This window comes from Eurosta solidaginis, chromosome 2, assembly GCF_040869045.1.
Source record: "Eurosta solidaginis isolate ZX-2024a chromosome 2, ASM4086904v1, whole genome shotgun sequence".
Classification (NCBI taxonomy): domain Eukaryota; kingdom Metazoa; phylum Arthropoda; class Insecta; order Diptera; family Tephritidae; genus Eurosta; species Eurosta solidaginis.
Window position 1 is genome coordinate 202444587 of NC_090320.1, and position 24877 is coordinate 202469463.

General features: G+C 36.6%; 2 protein-coding genes across 6 annotated transcripts in view; one reads left to right on the plus strand and one right to left on the minus strand.

Annotated features, from left to right (window-relative positions):
- Window positions 1-24877, minus strand: part of MESR3 (misexpression suppressor of ras 3) — a 398359-nt gene that overhangs the window by 352983 nt on the left and 20499 nt on the right. For all 5 annotated transcript variants that reach the window (XM_067766930.1, XM_067766926.1, XM_067766927.1 and 2 more), the window contains one exon: window positions 136-194. The gene's annotated coding sequence lies outside the window, so the exon portion shown is untranslated. The remainder of the gene's footprint in view (window positions 1-135; window positions 195-24877) is intronic.
- The window catches only part of IFT46 (intraflagellar transport 46), a 161302-nt gene that overhangs the window by 111185 nt on the left and 25240 nt on the right, over window positions 1-24877 (plus strand). The gene's annotated exons all lie outside the window — the stretch shown is intronic.

The following is a 24877-nucleotide window of genomic DNA, read 5'->3' on the forward strand; positions in this document are numbered from 1 at the left end:
AACGAGTCATAGCCAATTTACATACATATTCTATCGAAGACCGTTTCCTTTTTAGATCGCAGGTTCCGGAGCACTATCACCACGTCTAAAAGGTTTGAGTATGAAAAATAACTTCATTTGAAAGCCGTTACTTACCAAATGAATACGGTCAGCCTTTTAACAACTTAGTTTTTTTTTTTTATATTATGACAAATCTGGAAAGAAAAGGATTAAACATATAAGTTCATTTAGATAATTATTTTTACTTCAAAGATTGTGTTTTAAAATTAAGGCTAATTGTTTTGATATATGTAGCATTTTCATAAGGCGTAATTTTGTTTGATACTTTTTTCACTGATGAACCTGATTGGGATATCTATAACGACCATGACGCGTTTATTTATTAGTCTTCAAATTTAACAATTTCATTTCATTTCATTTATTAGTCTATGATTTCATTAATCTTACAGACTAGATTTACATTCATTCAACTTAAATGCTAATAAATTTATTTTATACATAATACGAGTAAAGTTTAGCGCTAAAGGACGCTCTCGGGAGTGCGAAGTCAAGCTCAAGGCTAAAAAAGATCCTGTTATATTCACTGAGGGCCCTAGAGATAGGATCAAAATTGTGATAATTAGCTCCGATAACTTTTACGTGGAACGGATATTGGGCACGAATGGTTCTGCTCAGGACATTGAAGCCAATTTGCGCTAGTAGTTCCGGGCAGGCAACCCAACCACATATAAGACCATACACAAACAGCAGAGATTGAATATAACGTCTGGCCGCAAGCGACTTCATGTTTATGAGAGCACAGCGGGCGCTGTAAGACGGTAATGGTTCTAAAAAATTAAGCGGTTGGAGTGCGAATCGAGTGAAACTTTTCTGTACTCTTTCCAGTCTTTGAGAATGAGAGGAATAAATTGGGTTCCAAATTATGGAAGCATACTCCAGCTTTGAGAGAACTAAAGAATTAGTGTATGGATCTTTGAAAGCTCGCCCATATCGCCGTAGGAAAGCCAAATTGGAATAGGCTTTAGGTAGAATGGAGCTAATATGATTCGCGAAGGTAAAACCAGAGTGAAACATTACTCCAAGATCAACGAATTCCCTGACGCTAGAGAGATTATCATCAGCAATTGAATACGCGGTATTAATCGTATTGAGGTTTCTCGAAAGCATCATAAAGAAACATTTCTTTATATTAAGGCGTAGATTATTTATAATGCTCCAATTAGTTAATCTATTTAGATCATCTTGTAAAAGACACACATCTGACATGCTCGAAATTGTTCTAAAAACTTTTAGATCATCTGTGTAGAGCAGGTATTTTGAACTCCTAAAACAGGTTCCTATATCATTTATAAAAAAAAGAAATAAAATTGGCCCGAGAATACTATCCTGAGGTACCCCAGATGTGGCAATGAATGAATAAGACTTGGTATTCTCAATTTCGACGAACGAGGTTCTATTAGTGGGATAGGACTCAATCCAACGTAAAAAGGTAGAATGGAACCCCAATAGTTCAAGTTCAAGAGTGCTATAGACGAATCCGTATATATGATTAAAAAGGAGCTGCATGCCAAGTAGGAGGCTGACGTGAGGTGAGCTGACGTAAAATGCTAAGAAAGGAGCAGTCGCGATAACTCGTTCAGAAAATTTCAAAATGGAAGAAGGTCCAACATATGAATTTATAATCATATTATTGATTGTGTCGGGATGGACGTGACTCCGAGCACCAAAGTGTAGTTTTTAGGAAGCTTGGAAATGCTTATCTTCGATTCATGTTATCCGCGATAGCAAATATGTGTAGTGAATATATATATATATATATATATACATATATATATATATATATATATGTATATATTGTTGAGTATGTTGTCGGAATGGACGCGATTTCAACCAACAAAAGATCTGATTACGATCTATACTATTGGTGTACAGTTACTAATAATGGTATCGGAATGGAAGTGATTGCGAGCAGCAAAGTACAACTTTCAAACAGCATTTATAGTTGCGCTGCATGGGAGGTTGGAAAGGACGCGTTACCAAGCCACCCACCCTAAGATTGGTTTAATTATTCAAGGCAACAAGTAAATTTTTTTTAAGAGCGAGTCATAAGTGTCAAAATTGTTTCAGTGATTATTAAAATCCGCGCAATAGCAACGGAAAGGTTCGTGCATTTCAAGATTTGATCTGCATGTGCATACAAAAATGCCTCCACGGCCTGAAGGGAATGTTAAACATAACCTTTCCAAGCATAAACGGGCTATTGACCAACCCTTTTGTAAGTTTTACCATAAACAATACACCAAACATCTCTCTACGACTCTGTAACGTAGGTAAGTATACAAATTTTAAGCGGCTGTAAAAGGGAGCAAGATTCCTTAGCAAGTCTCTTAACGCGAAAAGTAGAAATTGTTTTTCAACCGATTCCAATTTATCGCAATTAGCCTGATAACGCGCGTTCCACACTAGTGAAGCGTACTCTAGGATAGTCCAACTAATGAGGGGAAAAGCGTTATGGTAATGTAAGGGTCATTGAATTCCTTTGCCCAACCTTTTACGAATGCCAAAATTCCTTAAGCTCGGTTTACACAACTTTCAATATGTGACTTAAAATCCATTTTAGGGTTCATTGTAACACCTAAGTCAGTGAAGAAATGACGAAGTGCAATATTTCGGGTCAAAAACAATGAAGCTCTTAAAAATAGCAGACTACACGTCGAGCTATTCAAACATGGAATACGCAAGAGTTGCGTAGAAACATGGGGCGACGACTCTATTGTAAAATATGTTGGAACTAGTGTATGTATACCGGTTGAAATTTTAGTGTGCTTTTCCTAATCCGAAAGAAAAATCAATCCCACACCCTTTCGCTATGGTGGAATCAGTATATTTATCGCATATAAGGTTTTATCCAGGTTTCTGTACGAAATACCGAAGCCAAGAATCAACAGGGATGCGCGTACATATGAACTAATATGGAGCTAAGTGCCACCGTTTTCCATGCTCGTATATTCTTGGATTATTTTGGGACAACTTCGGCACCATTTAATGAATATTTCGGGATGACTTCAGAATCATTTCGAGACTATAACAAATCGGTATCAGGAAAAACAGTCCAGGAATTGTTTCGAAATTACGAAGTGATCCTGTAAGTGTCCTGAAGTTTTTCTTAATTGTTTCTGAAATAGTCTCGAAATGATTCCAAAAATAGTTCTGAAGTTTACCGGAAAGGATACTTAAACCTTCCTAAAATTTCCCCAAAACAGTCTTGAGATTGCTCTGAATTTTACCTAAGATAGTCCCGTAGTGATCCTGAAGTAGTTCGGAAACGCTTCCGAAATAGGCTCTGAAGTGATGCTATAACTGTTCTGAAATAGTTTCGAAACGAGCCTTGAAATGATTCTATAGTTGTCTCAAAATGGCACCCAAAATAATCCGGAAGCGATTCTGCAATTTTTCATATTTGGTTCCGATATAGTCTCAAAATTATTCATCCCGTTCACGAAACGGTGCCGAAGTAGTCTGAAAATGGTCCAAGAATATACATACTGTTCCATTCCCTTCATTATGGACTCACTTTACATTGAATGATGTGCTATTTCTTCTCATGAAAAAAACGTTAATTTAAAATCTGAAGAACTATTTAGCTATTTGCAATAAAACTACGTGCTAATGGGCTTAGTAAAATTATTCAGGAGACGGGAAAATATATATAGAGAGAAAGTTAAAAAGTAAAAAATTGGCTCCAGAGGGTAAATAGCTTAGAATATTCCCACGCTAGGCATGCCTATCATAAGAAGCGACAGTGGAAGTCGGGCTAGTACCACAAGGGGCTAGTACCGGAACGTACCGCACTGAATTCGGTAAAGGTGTGTTCAACCCTGCGTTGCACTCCTCTCCTCAGTACTTTTGTGTCACCAATAGCAACAAGAACAAGGTAAGCTATAAGAGCATAATAAGGGGGGAGAAAGAAATGGAAGCGTTTGTTATAAATTTTTCCCCCAAATTAATGTGTTAGATTCAATTTTTCCAAATGATTTGTTCAATCTTCGAAAGACCTGGGTATTTGCAGCTCGAATTCCAACCGCCTAGTGGAATCACATGATCTCCACGAAAAATACAGTTGACGTCGGTATTTGTTGCTTCTCACGTCAAGTGTTCTCAAGTTAGTAGCAATATTGTTTTTGCGGATCACATTAACTATAAAAAACAAGGGACCAAGTAATGAACGGATTTGTATATAAAAATTTATCGGACTAAATATTTATCGGAAATAACCTCAAGGAAAAAAGACCAAAATATTGAGGTAATGTATTGGACCCTCCTTTTGCACAATTTATATACCCTACAATAGCAACTTTTGCGAATATTAGTGAGATCCACATCTATCATCTGAACATGAGATATCCTAATTTACTTTAGACTGCTTCGATTTATTAACCGATATCGCGCCATCGATTTTTCGATAGGATTTGGGCTCAGAAAAAAAAGTTCCACTACGTATACCCAAAAAAAATAATTTTCGAGCCTGCGAAATTTAATTTTTTTTTACTTTTTTCGACTTTGATTTTTAGGGTTTTTTCCATGTCCTACTAAAAAATTTTCATTTGATTGTAAAATCCCATGTATACCCTGTCCGACCCAAAAATGTCCGCTTAAAACGTTGGCGATAACAGTTTTTTGAAAAAACAAAAATATTTTTGGGTCGGACAGGGTATACATATGAAAATGTGTTTAGTAGGTCATGAAAAAAACTTAAAAATCAGTCGAAAAAAAGTCAAAAAAAAGTCAAAAAAAAAGCTAAATTTCGCAGGTTCCAAAATTATTTTTTTGGGTATGCGTAATGGAAATTTTTTTCCTGAGCCCAAATCCTATCGAAAAATCGATGGCGCGATATCGGGGAAATTTCGCCCATACAAATCGACCCAGTCTAATGTACATATTTTTACTCCCGCAACAAATTTCATCGCAAGCCTCAAAATAAACTACTGATTTGTACAAATTTCTTTATTGCATGGGAATCTTATACAAATCACACAACAAAGTGAATATAACACAATAACAACAAAATATCAATACCCAATGAAAGCAAAAGCAAATAACAAACAAACGAATAAATCCGAAAACAAATTACAGTAAAATATTATACGACGTACCTAATTGACAGCAATTTCTATCATTTAACCCCACCCAAATTGTAGTGAAATAATGATGCTGGTTATGAGCTGTGGCAAACTGAAGTGGAGGCAAGAGTGGATTCAAATAAGGCCTATAAACAACATGTCGAATTACTTATAAAGAAATCAAAAAATTACTTTCTTTTTAGACAAGTTAACTCTATACATATATACATATGTATAGGAAATGTAAAGAGATAAATAAATGAAAATATTTATTACACTGCAGCGTTTAGGTCGTGCAACTGCTTATGCAACAAAATACATATATTTGTGTATTTCTTTTTCTTGTATTAAGATTCTTCACTCAATTCAAGCAGAATTTTGTTAAGTCTCACGTACGTAACACGAAAGACAAGGCAAGTTACTGCCTTCTAGTTTAGGTACAAACATTCAGTCACGCTTCATTATTCAAATCTCTATTCAGACGTCAAATAACTTGTATTGGGAAATGTAAATTTATAAGGTTGTACTTTGTATGCATATTTTATTAGAGTGGAGCGAATTTCTGAAGTGAGTGTACGGTCTTTGATATGGTGTGGTAGCATAAGGCCAACGATCAATTGACGTTATGACCAACTTAGGTTAGGTTGAACCGGCCTGTCAATAAAGACCTCACATATGCTGAATGTGTCCATAGTATTACCAGCATTTGTTTGACGACCAAACGAAAGAACCCCAATCAGGTGCAGGGCTTGCTATAGATTAACTCCGGCCCCTTGGCAAATACTAGAAGTTTTCTAGGAATTTGCTTAATTGCTTCCTCGATATCTGGCAACTCAGCCGCCCCTAATAACTGGAGCCTTGATAGATCATAGGGAGCTCCTTTCTTCCTTTAATTTCTCCCAAACGGATTGGGACGTCTATTGTCTCTATCGTTTTATGACCGGGAACCCAGTTTAGATGTATAGTCCGGCTTGAGCGAAGTTTTTCCAAGGCTTCTTTGCGTTTCACAACACATATTGATGAAGTACTGTGTGAGATTATTGCCTCAATCGCCGCCTGACTATCAATATATACATATATTGACGCGACTGCAGCTTAAGCACTCTTTCTCCAGAATTTCTTCACAGCAGACCCGACCCCCTTCATTAGTTTGGGACCATCCGTATAAACATGTATAATATTTTCTGCTATTTCTGCACCCTGGCACCAACCCTCCGGCTCACTTGTGGCCCCAAGATCTCTTCGAAGTTTAGGCGCGGGATCATATATTCCGTTTGCCCGATTTTAGATGGAGCTATACTGCTATGGCCATATGGCTTGCACTCAAGCTTCCCCGAGGCTTTAAGCCTTGTTGCGATGTTTTTGGCCATTAGTCCTGCAGACAGAATGGCGTGCAATGCTGCTGTCGGTGTAGTTTTTCCAATGACTTTGTTTCGTTTATTAACGTTAATTATCGTAACGAAATGATATCGGTTCGTTGGTTAAGCATGCCTGGTTTATATAGAGGAAGTAGCCAAATGATTATGCATCGCTAAAACACGTTGTAGAAACGAAATAACAAATTTTGTTCCACCCCAATATAGTTATGTCCTAAGCCATTTGTATCAGCGCAGTGTTTCGTGTAGAACTAGCTAGCTGGACAAAATTATTTTATGAGATTTTCCGTTTCATATGCAGTCATTTATTACAACTACGTCATTTTTTTTCAGCCATATGTTCTTTTTTTTTATTTTTTCCAAAATTTTACTTCATATGCATACATTTGCTTATTTCATATACATTAACCCATGTGAATAAGTGACATAGATCCAAACAAATTTAAAGGACTTAAGAATATTACTTTATTGTACTTAAATTGAATGGAATACAAATTTCAATACCCTAAAAAATTCTAAAAATTCGGAAAAAAATATTAAATTTTTTCCTTCAAGGTTCGAATCGAGCTCAAGGCCAGATCAATAATTGTTATCTAATGATAATTATTGTTATTTTTAAATTTTTCTAAATTTGAAAAATTGTATTTTGTTTTTGGAATAGTAAATAGAAAATTTTTCAGACAAACTGCCATAGCTGCGCAGATAGGTCCATTTCGAAGGGTGCTAAGCCTTCATCATCAGTACGCTTTAAGCATGCTGCGCTAACCATTTAGCTATACAGCGGTGGTTTGTTTGACTGGCAAATTTGCTACTGCTATTCCTTTTTACCAATTATATTTATTCAGTGTTGCGCCATCTGGTGCAAATCACTGATAATGCTGGATTTTTGTTTATTGTCAATTACTTTGTTTGACATTCTCAAGTGCTCATGGTTTATTAACAATTGTTTTTGTTTTTATCGGCTTAGCACCCTTCGAAATGGATCTATCTGCTATGGCAGTTTGTCTGAAAAATTTTCTACTTACTATTCCAAAAACAAAATACAATTTTTCAAATTTAGAAAAATTAAAAAATAACAATAATTATCATTAGATAAAAATTATTGTTCTGACCTTGAGCTCGATTCGAACCTTGAATGATTTATCAATAGGCCGATAAAAACAAAAACAATTAAAATTTTTTATGAAAATTCGTCGAATTTTTTAAATATAATTTAGTTTTTGTTATAGATCGTGACAAATTTTCTTATGGGAAATTAGTTAAAATAAATTTGCGAAAGCGAAAATTGTAAGAATTATCCAAAAAGGGGTGTCTACTTATTTATGTGAGTGACTGTACATATGTACATACATATTTTGTATTTATTTGAGTATTTATCCTGGCACTACAATTTTTACAGAGTTATTTTATAGTACGAGTCAGGAATGCAAAAGTGAATTACAATAATAATAATAACAATGTAAATAATTAAATTAATTATGTGAAAATTACTTATTACAAAAACTTAAAAGTAAAGTATCATACAAAGTAGAAAAGACAATAGATTTAAATTGAATAAAACCTGATCCAACAAAAAGTTATAGGGTAGGTTATCTTTTATAATTATGTTATTATTCGCTATCATCACTTTCATTTGATGAGTCACTTGTGGAATAGTCATGAACATCAGCAACACTACTGTGAAAGCTTGAAACAACTGGGGTATTTATTGACTCCTCAACATTATTATTAGAGAAGAAGAAAGTTCTATTATCAGAGAAGAAGAAAGTTCGATCGGTGCGGACGTGTTTATTTTTGCTCCGCAGTTTTTGTGTGTATTCCTGGTTATCTTTATGTTTTTTTCCAAAGTGGATCTGGGAATGGTATTTAATCCTCAATTAATAAATGATTTGAGTTAGTGACTGGAATCTTGTTCCAAAGTATATACTTACTATAATTTACTCACTACTTTACTTATATCATCAGTTATGTATCAAAAAAAGCGAATATTTCGCCATCTCTTATTCATTGTTATAAGTTAGTAAAGAAAAACACAGATTCTAGCTCGTTAGTAAGATGCAATTTTAAACTTGGGGTCTCGACTTCAATCTATAGTAAATTACTAGACTCTTCTATATGGCCAACTGATGTTAAAGTAAAGCCGTTTCGTTTTTTTCAAAAGGGCAAAGGCCAAACGCTCAACCCCTAGTAAATAATCCGCAAAATTCAATTTTTAATAATGTAAATATTTACTACCAAAATATCTCGGGGATGAGAACTAAAGCTAAGGATATTTTCTTAGTCACTTCGCGCTGTGAATATGATGTGTATGTCATAGTTGAGACCTGGCTCAACAATGATTTCTTTGACGCAGAATTTTTTGATACTACTTTGTTTCATACCTATCGTAAGGATAGGGATCCAATCAAAACGGGATGCCAAAGAGGTGGCGGGGTACTAATTGCCGTAAGACGTACCCTCCTTTCTTCTTTCGTTCAGCTCCCCAATACTGACTCGCTACTGGACCAAATGTGTGTCTCTATTTGTGGGCTGTTTGGAAAGCTGTTTATTTGTGTTTCGTATATTCCGCCTTGTAGTAATGAGTCTCTGTACTGCGCGCATGTGAATAATATTTTTGAAGTTTACGAAAAAAATGTAAACAGTCATTTTTGCGTTTTGGGTGATTTTAATATGAACAGGGTTGTTTGGTCAAAATTGCTAAATGACAATCTATTAACACCTATGAATGGCAATCATCAACATGAAATATATTTTTTAGATACTCTTTTTAGTGCCAACTTTGTTCAGATTAATTCATTTGTGAACCAGCTAAATAACATACTGGATCTTATTTTTGTCGATGAAAATTTAATTTCTCACTTATCTGAGTGTCAATTTCCTATCTGCAAATCGGACATGCATCACGTACCCTTATCTTTATTATTAAAATTCATTGAATTTGTACCTAACAACAATACCACTCAAAATACTCCCTCCTACAATTTCAAAGATGCAAATTTTGATGCACTCAATTCGAGTATTGCTGAAATTGACTGGAAGTCTATTTTCTGTGCTAAAAATGCCTCTGAATGCTTTGAAATTTTTCTGCTGCAGTTATCTGATATATTTAGTAGAAATCTCCCTCTTCTTCGAAGCAAAATACATAAATTACCCTGGTACAATACCAGGTTAAAAAAGCTTAAAAATCTTAGAAATAAGTATTTTAAGTTGTACAAAGCAACCAACGACTTTTCATTTAGAGATCGGTATTTATTATACATGAATCAGTTCAATGTGCTTGATAAGTTTTTATATAATAAATACATCTGCCGTTTCGAAGAAGAGTTAAAGCAAAATCCCAAGGCCTTTTGGAACTTTGTCCGTACAAAAAAATGTTGCTCCAATATTCCAACCTCTGTCAATTTTAATGGCATTAGTTCAAACAGTTTAGTGGAAACAGTGAACCTTTTTGCTGATTTTTTCAAATCTAATTTTGTTGTTGACTCTAATATTTCTGATGTTAGGGTTGGTTCTGATACAGCTAATTCCTTGGACTTTGGCTCATTATTGGTATCGGAATCAGATATTATTATTGGCATCTCGTCCCTACAATCTTCTTTAAAAAAAGATATTGATGGGCTGTCTTCTTTTTTGGTTAAAAAATGTAGTAGTTCGCTATGCGTGCCGTTGTGCCATATCTTTAATGTGTCATTGTCCACTGGCGTTTTCATTGATCGATGGAAATTGGCTTCTATTACTCCAATCTTCAAGTCTGGAAATAAGAGCGAGGTAGCAAACTACAGGCCAATCTCTAAACTATCAACCTGTTCAAAACTGTTTGAGAAAGTAATAAAGGAGAAGTTGGCTTTTGCTATTAAAGGAATAATCGATCCATGTCAGCATGGGTTTGTTGCGTGTCGTTCAACAGTGACAAACTTAGCTGTTTTTTCGCAATACTGTGTTTCTGCTTTTAAGGATGGGTATCAAGTTGATACTATATATACAGATTTCTCTAAGGCGTTTGATACAGTGTCCCACAAGATACTTCTTCAGAAACTTGAGTACATTGGTTTCCATTCAGCTTTTCTGTCATGGTTAAAGTCATACCTGACAAACCGAATTTTATTTGTTGAAATCGAGAATATGAGGTCGTATGAGTTCTTGGCAACCTCTGGGGTGCCACAAGGTAGTATTCTCGGTCCAATCTTATTTGTTATCTTCATTAATGACGTCGGCTTATATTTAAAGCATTCAAATTATTTACTTTATGCTGATGATTTAAAACCGTTTAGGCGTATCACCACTGTATCTGATGCATTGCTCCTACAGAGAGATTTGGATGCTCTTAATGTGTGGGCTTTTAATAATCATCTGAGACTTAACAGTAGCAAATGTTGGCATATAACGTTTTCTAGATCTACAAGTGCGCTTACATCAACATACTATATCGCTAATACATATCTTGCCTCGGTCAAAGAATTTCGTGATCTTGGTGTCATTTTCGACTCTTCGTTCACTTTCGTTAACCATGTTAACTATCTTATACCAAAAGCGTATGCTAATTTAGCTTTTTTACGGCGTTATGCGAAGGATTTTAAGGACCCATACACTAGGAGTATATTGTATAATTCATTAGTGCGATCTAAATTAGAGTACGCCTCTATCATATGGAATCCCATTTACAGCACATACTCTGCTAGAATTGAAAGGGTTCAACGTAAATTCATTCGATTCGCCCTCCTACCCCTTCATTTTGTTAATCCCCTACCACCTTATATAAACAGGTGCATGCTTATAAATGTTATACCACTGCATGTCAGACGCTCAGTACAACATTTAATGTTTATTTACGATATGATCTCTGGCACTATTGATTGCTCAGCTCTGTTGGAGCAGTTAAATTTTCTAGTTCCTAGTAGATCTCTACGCTCTCATAATATATTCTACGGTGAAGTTCTGAGAACCAATTACCTTAGCTTTGCCCCTCTCACAAGAGGTCTCGAAGAGTTTAATAAAATTTCCAGAATGCTAAATCTTGACTTTGCAATGCCCAGGCCTTTGTTTAAGTTACGGATTGAGTCTTACTATCGAGAAAATTTATCTCATCCTTGAATTAATTAATTTTAGTTGCTTAGTTTTAAGTTAATTTGCAAACTTGTAAATCTAGTCAGTAAGGTTTCTGCCATTGACTCAATAAATATGAATATGAATATGAATATTATTGGGGGACAGTAAATTTAAGACTTCTGAAGTCAGACTTTTAAATTTTTTCATAGGTATCTCCCTAAAACTGTTAACTAAAGGATCCGATGTTATAAGCAACATATTCATAAGATCTCTGTTCGTGGCTTCACGCGACTGCTTTTGTATGTTATCAGCCCTGAATCGTCTCAAATCTTTGTTACGGGCTTCCTGTGCTTCCTCGGAAAGTTGACCAATAGGTAAAATTACTAATTTTATAATATCAGTACTATGCACTAAGAATTTATGAACTGTAACAGGCATATTAAACCATGGATAGAGATCTATGTATAGTTTTTTAGTCTCGACCGCAAATTTTTCAAATTTTTGGATATTTATATTGTACCCAGATGCTAATGCACGAAGGAGAGTGTCGAACCTTTTGATGAGCGTTACATCCAATCCCGTAATCTCAGCACTACTCAGAATTTTCGAAAAACCTACGAGCAGTGTTGCCGTCATTGGTATTGCCGAAACCTGGTTTTGGTTTATCTTCATCAATCCATTGTATGTACCTGTTTTTATCGCTTGGTGATTGGTGCGCTAGGTTGTGGCAGGTTGAAGTCAATGATCTTCGCCTTTTTGCTTTTGGTGTGATCTTGTTGACCTTGCGCGTTTATTTTTGTGTGTTTTATGGCTACGTGTTTGTTCCCTGTACCAGAGAATTGGTTTTGCCGTTTGTAGATCAGCTTTAAAGGTTCAAATATCTCGTCGGAGCTGGTACGAACATACATCCTATTTGATATGTAGAGATACCTAAATCTACAAAAAAAAAAATTAAATATAGATGTGCAAAGAATTCGCAATGGTTCTTTCTTTCGACTATTAGAGAATATTTGCGACTATAACATATTTAAAATTTAGCCCGGATGTCCGCGGATGTATGTAACTTTTTTGTTCCTAAATTTAAAAATATAGAGAAAAATACCTTTTCTTCTTAATAACGGAATGTTAAGTATATTGAAAATACTCTTATTTCGAAAGAATTACTATTAAAAAATTTTACTTACCTTCGAGCTTAGAATCCATCAAAAAAATTATGTAAAAGTGTTCACTTAAAAGAAATATGAATCTTAATATTCAACAAGAATTTTGCAAATTAATCAATGCATTTTACGGCCACTCCTAACTTCTTACTTCAATTACTCAATATATATGAGCAAAAATATCAAAAAATAAGTAAGGAAGGTTAAGTTCGGGTGTAACCGAACATTACATACTCAGTTGAGAGCTATGGTGACAACATAAGGTAAAATAACCATGTAGGAAAATGAACCGAGGGAAACCCTGGAATGTGTTTTTTTGACATGTGTATCAAATGAAAGGCATTAAAGAGTATTTTATGAGCGAGTGGGCCATAGTTCTATAGGTGGACGCCATAGGTGGATCAGGGTTGACTCTAGAATGCGTTTGTACGATATGGGCATCAAACGACTGGTGTTAATGAGTATTTTAAAAGGGAGTGGGCCTTAGTTCTATAGGTGGACGCCTTTTCGAGGTATCGCAATAAAAGTGGACCATGGTGACCCTAGAATTTGTTTGTACAATATGGGTATCAAAAGAAAGGTGTTAATGAGTATTTTAAAAGGGAGTAATCCTTAGTTCCATAGGTGGACGCCGTTTCCAGATATCGCCATAAAGGTGGGCCAGGGGTGACTCTAGAATTCGTTTGTGCAATATGGGTATCAAACGAAAGGAGTTAATGAGTATTTTAAAAGGGAGTGGGCCTTAGTTCTATAGGTGGACGCCTTTTCGAGGTATCGCAATAAAGGTGGACCATGGTGACCCTAGAATTTGTTTGTACAATATGGGTATCAAAAGAAAGGTGTTAATGAGTATTTTAAAAGGGAGTAATCCTTAGTTCCATAGGTGGACGCCGTTTCGAAATATCGCTATAAAGGTGGACCAGGGGTGACTCTAGAATGTGTTTGTACGATATGGGTATCAAACTAAAGGTATTAATGAGGGTTTTAAAAGGGAGTGGTGGTTGTTGTATAGGTGGTCGCCTTTTCGAGATATCGCCTTAAAGGTGGACCAGGGGTGACTCTAGAATGCGTTTGTACGATATGGGTATCAAATGAAAGGAGTTAATGAGTATTCTAAAAGGTAGTAATCATTAGTTCCATATGTGGACGCCGTTTCGAGATATCGCCATAAAGATGGACCATGGTGACCCTAGAATTTGTTTGTACAATATGGGTATCAAAAGAAAGGTGTTAATGAGTATTTTAAAAGGGAGTAATCCTTAGTTCCATAGGTGGACGCCGTTTCGAGATATCGCCATAAAGGTGGGCCAGGGGTGACTCTAGAATTCGTTTGTGCAATATGGGTATCAAACGAAAGGAGTTAATGAGTATTTTAAAAGGGATTGGGCCTTAGTTCTATAGGTGGACGCCTTTTCGAGGTATCGCAATAAAGGTGGACCAGGGGTGACTCTAGACTTTGTTTGTACGATATGGGTATCAAATGAAAGGTGCTAATGTGTATTTTTAAAAGGGAGTGGGCCTTCGTTCTATAGGTGTTCGCCTTTTCGAGATATCGGCATAAAGGTGGACCAGGGGTGACTTTAGAATATGTTTGTACGATATGGGTATCAAATGAAAGGTGTTAATGAGTATTTTAAAAGGGCGCGGGGCTTAGTTCTATAGGTGGAGGCCTTTTCGAGATATCGCCATAGAGGTGGATCAGGGGTGACTCTAGAATGAGTTTGTACGATATGGGTATAAAATGAAAGGTATTAGTGAGAGTTTTAAAAGGGAGTGGTGGTAGTTGTATATGTGAAGGCGTTTTCCAGATATCGACCAAAATGTGGACCAGGGTGACCCAGATCATCATCTGTTGGATACTGCTAATTTATTTATATATGTAATATCTGCCAAGATTTTAAGGGTTTTTTATTTCGCACTGCAGAACTTTTTCATTTTCTTCTACTTAATATGGTAGGTGTCACAACCATTTTATAAAGTTTTTTCTAAAGTTATATTTCGCGTCAATAAAACAATCCAATTACCTTACCATGTTTCATCCTTTTTTTCGTATTTGGTATAGAATTATTGCATTTTTTTCATTTTTCGTAATTTCCGATATCGAAGAAGTGGGCGTGGTCATAGTCGGATTTCGTTCGTTTTTCATACCAAGATAAAGTGAGTTCAAGAAAGCACGTGAACTTAGTTCATTAAAGATATGTCGATTTTTGCTCAAGTTATCGTGTTAACGGCTATGCGGAAGGACAGACGGACGACTGTGTATAAAAACTGGGCGTGGCATCAAGCGATTTCGCCCATTTTCACAGAAATCAGTTAACGTCATAAAGCTATGCCCCCACCAAATTTCAAAAGGATTGGTTAATTTTTGTTCGACTTATGGCGTTAAAAGTTTCCTAGACAAATTAAATGAAAAAGGGCGGAGCCACGCCCATTTTGAAATTTTCTTTTATTTTTGTATTTTGTTGCACCATATCATTACTGGAGTTGAATGTTGACATAATTTACTTATATACTGTAAAGATATAAAATTTTTTGTTAAAATTTTACTTTAAAAAAAAAACATTTTTTAAAAGTGGGCGTGGTCCTTCTCCGATTTTGCTAATTTTTATTCAGCGTACATATAGTAATAGGAGTAACGTTCCTGCCAAATTTCATCATGATATCTTCAACGACTGCCAAATTACAGCTTGCAAAATTTTAAATTACCTTCTTTTAAAAGTGGGCGGTGCCACGCCCATTGTCCAAAATTTTACTAATTTTCTATTCTGCGTCATAAGTTCAACCCATCTACCAAGTTTCGTCACTTTATCTGTCTTTTGTAATGAATTATCGCACTTTTTCGGTTTTTCGAAATTTTCGATATCGAAAAAGTGGGCGTGGTTATATTCCGATATCGTTCATTTTAAATAGCGATCTGAGATGAGTGCTCAGGAACCTACATACCAAATTTCATCAAGATACCTTAAAATTTACTCAAGTTATCGTGTTAACGGACGGACGGACGGACGGACGGACATGGCTCAATCAAATTTTTTTTCGATCCTGATTATTTTGATATATGGAAGTCTATATCTATCTCGATTCCTTTATATATATACAACCAACCGTTATCCAATCAAACTTAATATACTCTGTGAGCTCTGCTCAACTGAGTATAAAAAGCAAAAATCCTGTTATTTTGTTTGTTTTCTTTCATTTCTCATTACACTTTTCTTGGAATAAGAACTTTGTTTTTGTCCAGCTAGCTTGTTCTACACGAAACACTGTGCAGCGGGCTGTTTTATCAAACGTCGGCATGCCACTCAAGTAGTATGTATATAACTATGCATATAAATGAAGTTACCACCAGCAGAGAGATGATAATGAGGTAACAAGAAGGTCTTAAGAAAATGGAGATACAAAAAAGAAAATGTCGAATAGAAGCATTAGCAAAAGTTAATGGTAGTTGGGGGAAAATAGTGGAAATTCGTCTTCTTTAGTAAGATTGTGCAATATTTATGATTTTGACAGCCAACGAGGTGGAAGTGAACTGGCACATCCGAAATTCTCTAGCATTCCAAAGCTGTGCACGTGTAATAAATTAATTTCGAGACGTCAGTCGGAAAACGCAGTCTACAGGAATGCAGAGAATACGGCTTCAAAGTTTTTGGTATAAATCATATTTTTTATTAAAACATTCTTAAAGCGTGAAAGAATTTTGCCCGCAATCGACTCTTTTATTGCTATGCCATTTTGGCTGTCACAAATCACGTAAAGCACATTTCAAGCATAATTTTTTTCAAATTTTTCTTTTATACGTAATTGACATATTCTAAGTGTCATGCAGATGTAACAAATATGTACTCTGTGAGTTGAATGTCTGAGCGGATGCTACACATCTTCCGCAAAGCGGCATTACAGACCATCTTGTCATTATTTCACGTCGTCAGCCCAAAAACGTCATGTGGCTTTGTACGTGTGCGCTTAATTTTGTTTTTGTTTTCGGTTTTTCTTTGATTTCTGGAGTAGTGCGCTTAGTAGAACATTAAATTAAAGATGAATGGAAATAGTAGTAGTACTTGATATTGTTATGCACAAAGGCAGCACTACACGCATGTACCTACATACATAACTACTTAGATTTGATAAAGTAGGCATAAAAGTGGTACCGACAAACGGCTTGAAGCCTTTAAGTTATAATATTAAAAATTTGTTTGCCATTTACTGATGAGTAAAAGAGATTTGAATTAAAAATGACATTTTTGATTCTTCAACAAACGCAGAAAAAGGGTTGGGGAGTAAAGGGTAACAAGGTAAATGGAACGTGTGAGTGTTTAGCCAAGCTCATCAGCGCTGGCTGAGCGGCCTAGGAGCGCGCATTCACACCGTTGCGTTCCAAGTACTACCAGCTTCCCTAATCCAGAATGCTAAGCGTGCCGTCCCTACTTGATTATTTGCAAACAGGGAATATATTCCGATGTATATCAACGGAGCTCCACCGATACCAGTCGCCTCGAGAAGTAGCGATAACGTTACCACAGCAAATTATTCTGCTGAGGCGGACAGTTATTTTGCTAAATATTTAGTACTAGAGCGCTGATCCGGACTTATCGCGCACATGGTTAACTCAAAAACTTTCAATGACCATAAAAATAGAGAAGAGAGAGAGAGAAAAATGGCGTCGCAAAGCCGCGGAAGAAAAAGCACTACAAGCACTAGTTCTGTCCTAGATAGCGGGGCTATCGTGGAGTCAGTGGGTATGATGAGGGAGTGGTCTGCGAGCCCAGTCAAAGAAGCAGCATTGAGGAGGGACGATAGCCTTCACAATACCGGAAAATTTTCAGATCTGAAGTCGATTCCGCTTACAAGACTTACCAGAACAAGCCCTTTACAAGTCTCTTACACAATGAAAGCAGCTCCAAAGGAGTTCGCCCATAAAGGTATAGCTGCGAGTAGTTCTCAATTCCGAAACTAGGTTGAGGAAGAACAATCCCAAGCGGGAAGAAGAGGCAGAGATAAGCAGGTCTTGGTCTTGGTCTCGGCCTTAGTCTCTATATTGCTCTTGGTCTTTGACTTGGCCTTGGTCTCGATATTGGTCTTGAGCTCGGATTGGTCTGGCTCTCGATTTTTGTTTAGATCCTGGCATTGGTCTTGGTTTTGCTAACGATATTGATCTTGATATTGGTATTGATCTTGGACTTGGTCTGGGTCTCGATTTTGGTTTTGGTGTTTATTAGTCTTGGTCTTACTTAATTACCTAATTGAGGTTTAACCATTTAAACGGTTATGGTAGCCCAACAGTCGCTTCTTCGTTATTCCAACTGGCGCCAAGTGGTCACACCAAGGGAGTGTAAATCATTTTCCACCTGGTCCTTCCAGCGGAGTGGGGGCCGCCCTCCTTTGCTTCCATAGGCGGGTTCCCTTAAAAATTCTTTCTTAGCCGGAGCGTTATCTTTGATTCGCATTACATGGGCTAGCCAGAGTAGCCGCTGCGTTTTAATTCGCTAGACTATGTTCTTGCCTGCGTAAAATTCGCCAACGCATACAGGTCGGTAAATCTTTCGAAGAACTTCGAACACTCCCAGAGGCGTTTCATCTGACGTTGTCATTGTCCATGTTTCTGCACCATATAGCAGGACGGGTACGATAAGTGACTTATAAAGTAGGATTTTTGTTTACCGAGAGAATTTACTTTTCAATTGTCTACCTAGTCCAATGTAGCATGGCAAGTGTGATACTTCTTTTTCTCACATTCGTTCACTCTTACTTTTTAGAGAGTTTTTAGGGCTCTAAAGGCCGAGATTAGTTAACTTTTTGGCTGATTTCTGTCATTCAACCACTGCCCACAAAATAGAACTTCGGGTTCCTCCTATGTGTGTTTAATTGACACACCGCACATAAATTTGTTTAAATTGCATGTGCGAAATTATGAAAATACATATTTCATATGTGCGGCTGCAATGGAAAACGGTTAACTAGACCATAAAATACGTTTACCACTAATCCGGTTGCGGCGGCAATAAAAACGAACTCAAACTCATATGCTATTCTGAGTAATTATTAATAGTTAAACCATATCAAAATTTCATATATATGTATTATGTGTAACTTTGTATTATTGGCAACACGTTTTAGCGTTTCCTATCGCAGCATCCAAAGCGGTAAATGGCGACAGCAGCTGCGAATATTGACAGTTTTAGGTTAGCAGGAATAAGTGCGTACTTCCGTTCACACATGCATATTTTAAAATATGACCCTATTGGAACTTCATATCCTAAACAGGTGTGTACTTTGCTGTAGTTTTACATTGTGACTATCAAGGTAACTGCAATCAAGAATCGAAGCTTCACCAACGTATGGTCCTTATTTTGGTTTGATGAGAGATCAGCGTTAACACTCAATTGAATTTGAGACAGAGGTGCCGCCACAGTCAGTTAGACACTGTGCTGTGCTTTTTCAGGCGCTGTGAAAAAAGACAGTTATATTAATATTTCCCTAACTTCAACCTCCAAACTGAAACATTTATTAGACATCAAATCTGCTTTTAGCTAACTGTACAAAGTACCAGAAATTCTATATAATTTTTATTTTCTATTGCCTTCTGTGGTTCTTCACCCAGAGATGGAAACAACTATTCCTAAAGCTGTATTACTCCTTATCGCTGAATTCTTAGTCTGGCAAACGCAGGGCACGAGCGCAAAACGTGCTCGATCGTTTCCTCCTCCAACCCGAACTTCCTACATCTGCTATCACTAACCAGCCTATTTTAAAAACACGTGATACATTGTCAAAATACCCGTTATGAGTCTACAGTGCTCTTATTTTAATGATAGGAGCAACTTTGTTAGTCTAAGGTTGTAAGATCTACACATGATCTTCGAGACTTTACAGCCCCACGCTTGAGCCCACGCCTTTCCCGCTTGGTCGATAATGTGCAACTCTCGCCTTTTCTTGCTGAATCTAATTGGAACGTCTACGGAGCAGGCTTCGACGGATGCGCCCTTTTCAGCTATCTCATCCACTTTTTCATTCCCATCTTTTCTCATATGTCCTATGCTTCTCCCTATTCAGATTCCTTCAGGTATTGCTTACATATCTTACACACTTTTAGATGCTGTGCTATGCGAGATAATTGCCTTTATTACTGCTTTTCTGTCAATATAAAAGTTATCGCGGCTGCAGCTTAAGCTATTTTCTTCCAGTGTTTCGACTGCTTTGGTTACGTCTTCTACTTCCGCCTGTGTTTAGGCAATTTATAGGATGTGTTCATTTCCGGAGCAGCACAGTTGCCCCAGACCCTACTCCTTCACTACTTTGAAACCATTGGTGTACACGTGTATCGCCTTCTCCGCCATTTCGGCACACTTGTCCCAACCATCCACCCTTACTATGGCTCTTAGATCCCCTTCGAAGTGCAAATACGGAATCAGGTAGTTGTAATAGATAATAAATAATAGATACTAGATAATAAATAATATATAATAGGAAATATATAATAGATAAAAGACAATAGATAATAGTGTATATATAATAGATAATGTATAATAAAAAATAAAAATGAAAGGCGCGATAACCTCCGAAGAGATTTCAGGCCGAGCTTCTCTTCTATTTCAATTTGCGTCGTGCTCCTTTTACTTTTTCCTACAAATGGCGGGACGGTACCGACTTGTTTTATGCCGACTCCGAACGGCATCTGCAAGGCAGATGAGTTTTCACTGAGAGCTTTTCATAGCAGAAATACACTCGGTGTGCTTGCCAAACACTAACAAGATTAACACAAACAGATTATAGATTATAGATAATGGATAATAAATTACATATAATAAATTTTTGATATTAAAGAACAGATAGTACATAATAGCTAACATATAATAGATAATGGATAATAGATAACATGTAATAGATAATAAATAATAGGTAATGGATAAATGATACTGTATAATAGGTAACAGGTAATAGGTTATGGACAGTAAATAATAGACAAGAGATAATAGATAGTAAATTATAAACTATAGATAACAGTTAATTGATAACAGATAATAGAAATTGGATTACAAATTTTAAATTTCAAGAATATCTTTAATTACTCTAACTTCATTGCTGATTGCCTTATTTTCTCGCTATAACAACGTTACTGTGCTGAACCCCTGGTATAAAATCGATTAACTGAACTATTTTTTCTGCATGCAAGAGGTCTAGAGTTGCAGCTATTGCAGATGTTCTCTAAAACTGCGCCTAAATTTTGAGACATCAATCCCACTCGAGGTATCAATACCAAGACAACATAATTCACTTCACTTACTATTTTAAGTTCACAAAATCAAAAAATAATTTATTTACAACAAAGGATGTAAATTTTGATTGCAGTTATTTTATGTCACCATATGTTAGGTTAGATTGGGTTCAAGGGACTGGGCAGAACACTGACATTTCCAGCCTTCCAATTGAACCATTGGCATGCCTTAAAATGGACTCTCACCCATGCTGTAGCATCTGCCTTGGATCGAACTATTTCTTGAGCAAATAAATTTAGCTAACGCTCTTATTTAGAGTTTGGATACCACAGTAAAATGAGTGAGACGTTGTTGACCGAGAGTAGCTAGGCGCCTTTAACTTAGTTCCGGAAAAAGGCACAACGTATGCTCCACACTTCCCACTCTTATTTAATTTATTTGCGGTACAACGTTCGGATCCGTTCGCTCTCCCAGCTAAGTATATTAAAACTCAAAAGTAAAGTTCAAAAGTCAAAGGAGAGTCTATACTATTTGACGATTGCTATTTCCTATAGGGTATGTTCTAAAATACTTACAGCACGAACTTAAGTAAATTCATGAGTAAGCAAGGGAAAGTGGAAGCTGCTGAATAACTACTGCAAACAAATGATAATAACAATAAGCGAATTCAAACCCCTTTCGCTTTTTATCAACGTGAACTAAAACACAAAAACAAAAACATAAGAAGAATGAGAAAGAACAGAAGCACAAAGGGATTACATATTGTGCAAACTTTTCCACTTAATTAGTTGGGAAAGGAAACACTCACAAGCCAACTTAACTAAAGCAGGCATATTATTACCTACTTTCATCCCTACAGCACCACCTACCCTATAGCTCCGCTAACCTCTCCAACGTGACCGACAAACGTCAACGAAAGTAAGTGCAGCACTTTGCTCATCTAACCAACATAGTGAAATGCAAAAAAGTGAGCTCACAGAAAATTTAAGTAACTTGAAATAAAAACCGGCAAATGGTTGCTAGATTTGAGGTAACCAAGAAGTACCGGGTGAAGAAAATTTAATAGATAAACAATATGCCGGAAAACGTTAGAGCCGGAAAAGTTGTGGTAGCGATTTTGGGAGCAAAGGGTGAAAGAAATTAATAAAATAAAATATAGGAAAATGCAATGAATAACCAAATTAAAATGAGCATAAAAGTGCTGCCAGGCTTTAGATGCTCATCCATACATAGGTAAGTAACATAAGTTTTTTATAGAATATCATAGGCCACCAGATAGATTGAAAATGGACCAATAAACTATTCGAACTAGACTAAGAAGGGTATGCTATACTCTCAAGTATGTATAAAATTTGAAGAAACAAGGCCAACAGTGGAGTTTGAGGTGCCTGGTGGTAGGCGTAAAATGTTAAAGGAGAAGACCGCAACCAAAACTACGCATCCAGGAGAAAAGATTTGGAGAGCTACTTGCTAATATATATTTGTGAGAGAGCTTGCGCTAATTAAGTCAAAACGGAATGGTAGGAGAAAGCAAAATAGCTCAGACTAAATAAATAAGTATAAAATAAATGTAAATGTAAGGCGCGATAACCTCCGAAGAGCTTTTATGCTGAGCGTCTCTTCCAATTTGCGTCGTGCTCCTTTTTAATTTTTCCTACAAATTGGCGGGACGAGACCTACTTGTTTTATGCCGACTCCGAACGGCATCTGCAAGACAGATGAGTTTTCACTGAGAACTGTTCATGGCAGAAATACACTGCCGAGGGGTGACCCCGATTAGAAAAATTTTCTTCTAATTGCAAAAACTTGTTTCTAAAATTTTGTATATTGCTTTGCCCGGGGGTTGAACCCAAGATCTTTGGTTTGGTAGACGAAGCACGCTACCATCACACCACGGCGGCCGCCACTCTGGAGAATCTAAAACAAACAAAATTCTAATTTCTTTCAGGAGTCCTGGAAGTAATAGAAGTTAACGCAAAAACTCAAAGCATCTTTAAAAGGGGCTTCTTGTGCCAAATTAACCTTACCTTTCTAAGATATATACTAACAGAAGGCGGAATGCTTCTGCTGGCACCACTCGCAAAGCGAAATCTGACCAGAGACCGAGGGGTCTCTGGCCTGTAATACCTGAACCTCTAGTAAATACAGATATATCCAAAGCAGTAGTTTTAATCGCTTGTCATGAGAACGTGCACAACCTTATCTCACCTACCGAAGCTTCATCATTCCCTTTGTGCGTCAGTCCTATCAAGCACACCCCCAGTGTTTATTAGAGAGGGTGAAAATGAAAAAGGAAAGCGAATAATTTTTAAATGATACATTAAAACTCTGCAACTGAAACTTAACTTAAGTTATTGTTTTTAAGATTTTTTGGGGAAGATCATTTAAAAAGGGAAATGAAATGAAAATTTGCCTCAATTTTAGTATTCGGGTAGAAATATGTACGAGAAAAACAACCGGAGCAATAAGTAAAGTAAACCACAAGCCTTAAAATTGATAACTAAAGGCATCCAACAAATGATTTTATATTTAAAAAAAAAAAGCAGCTCCTCACTTAACACGCCCAGTACATCTATCTCTTACCCTTACGCCCCGCAATCCAATGAATTTGTATGTTTCGGTCACTAAGGGTGTGAAATAACAAAAAAAAATACAAAAAATTAGGTCAACTTCATCGTCGTTTTTGTACTGGAAAATATAGGCGGCATAAATATTCAATTTTGCATACTCAACTTTATATAAATATTCACATAAACAAAAACAAACAAATATGCAAGTGTAAGTCGGTGGTTGGGTTGCGCTATGTTATGCAAAAGTCAGTCATTCTGGTGGTTTGTCAACCCACCTTTGAGTTTCACACTAATAGCAGACGCACTTTTTCGGTAGATAGAGTTTGGTTGATAGGCGCATTTGCATGTGACAGCTCGTGGCTTCAGGAAGCAAAATTTGGTATGATGATAATAAAATTTACACATTCCAACTTTGACAACAGCACACATGCTACAAGTGTGTACCTATTTTTATCTCTCTGGCTTACTCACTCTCGACCACATAGCATCGAGGATTAAGTATGCAGTTGGGGGGTGGTGTTGGGGTGTGACCAGAGTTGCGTGATTGCGTATGCAGGCATTGTGGAACAACCTTTGAGCTAAATATACATACATAAAAGGGAAAAATATTTATAAAAACTAGTGTTAAATTATTTCATCGCCATTTCATTTGCGTTGGATAATGAATTTTATTAAATTATTAAAGACAAAAACATGGCAGGTCATATGGAGGTAATACAAAAAATTCATAGAAAATCCTACATTGCTACAACGTGATGCAATTGTTCATACGCTCAGAATCTCATGGAACTTTGAGGTATCCATTGTAAAAATAATTATTTGGGAAACAGGGAATCCATATACTGACCAGAGGTTTTTAAAGGATGAGATCCCGGCCATCAGGGATACTACGGTAATAAACAGGCAGACTACCTAGCCAAGCAGGGTGCTATGAAAGCACTCTATGGTCCACAACCCTTTTGTGCACTCACAAAGGCACACACTAGGAAAACTATAAGTAACTGATAAAAACAGCGGTTCAGGCAACACTAGATTGACTTGCCAGAGCACAGAGAGGCCAAAGTGTTAATACTCCCAGCAACGTGAGTATCAGCCAAACTCATTAGCCTAAGCGGAGAGGACCAACGAACTGTCACTGATTACTATACGTGACACTGTATTCTACGACATCACCTGTAAGTTAAATCTATTCGATACATAAATCTTTCAAGGCAGGAACTCTCCCATCTAGGTGACGCAAATCTTGATCTCCTCGTGATATGGAGTAAAAAGCCTGAAGAGGTTCTTGTTTGCATTTAAAGTCTCTACATCAAGTAAAATGATGAAAATTCAAAGTAAAGGCCACAGTGCATTGAGGCCTAATAATAATAGTAATTATGAATTTGGTGTTAC